This window comes from Sorex fumeus, unplaced genomic scaffold, assembly GCF_029834395.1.
Source record: "Sorex fumeus unplaced genomic scaffold, SorFum_2.1 ptg000054l, whole genome shotgun sequence".
Lineage (NCBI taxonomy): Eukaryota > Metazoa > Chordata > Mammalia > Eulipotyphla > Soricidae > Sorex > Sorex fumeus.
Window position 1 is genome coordinate 5,928,752 of NW_026606111.1, and position 1,255 is coordinate 5,930,006.

Here is a 1,255-nt window from a genome sequence, read left to right on the forward strand (position 1 = left end):
TAGTGATTGTGGAGTGTGGAGGTTTTTGGCTGCCAGGGCTCTGTTGTGCCGAGTGCTGAGCTCACCTGACCCCCTCTCAGTTGCACTCAATGACTCAGCCTTGCAGAGTCTGGAAGAATCTCTCCCCCAAGTAGTATTTCTCTGAGTGGTTTAATATATGTCTCTGGGTTTCCATTCTCCATATAGTCCACCCAAGAATGGAGTTTCTGGGATAAAGAGAATATGCAAATACATAATACAAATTACAAATGCATGTGCAAATGCATAAGGCAAATTGAATCAATTTTCCATCTCTATAGCATGGTACAAGTCACTGCTAAACTCCTTTCTAACAAGTACTGTGCTAAATACATGCTTTTTAAAGATTATCCATTCTGCTCCATGTGTTTGTAGCCTATATTTTTCCTGTTGGCTAAGTACAATTGAGTCATCACTTTTTAATCAATCAATAAATTTATCTAATAAAATTTAATAGAATTTGTAAAAATATTGGAAGATGTACCAGAATTTATTTAGACATTAACTTGCAAAAAACATTTTGGTTTTTTCAATTATGTTAAAGCTTATATAAACATCCCTGGAAATGTTTTTGTAGAGTAGACAAATATATCCAAATTTCTTGGGAAACTATGAAGAAATATGATTGCAGCATTGTTTGTTAAGAGTATGCTTAAAAGAAATTACCACTCTCTAACAGAGTGGCTGTGTCATTTTGCATCCCACCAGTAAGAAATAAAAATTCCTTTGTTCCACATCTTTACCAGCTTTTGTTGTCAACACTGTCCCAGATTATAGGGATTCTAATAGGTATGTGGTAATATCTCATTGTTGTTTAACTTGAATTTCTCTGTTGACATATGATATGGAGCAGTGGTTTTTAACTATCAGTTCACAGACAAAGGCAGGTCTGCAGGTATAAACAAGTAAAACAAGTTGAAAGTAACAGATGTCAGGTGTCATTCCATTTGCTTATTTGCCATGTATATCTTCTTTGGTGAGGAGTTTGTAAAGATTTGGTCCCATTTTTAATTGGGTTGCCCACTCCTTCCCCCCTTTTATAGGTACTATGATTTACAATACTGTTTATGATAGTTTCATGTGCACATTATTCCAATACCATATCCAAGTGCCTGCTTCCTCCAGAAATGTTCATAGGACCCTTCCCAGTTATGCCTCTCAGTCCCACGTAAACTCAGTTTTTAGACCCAGGTTAGCCATATGGAAGGCAAACACCTTACCCTCTCTACTATCTCTC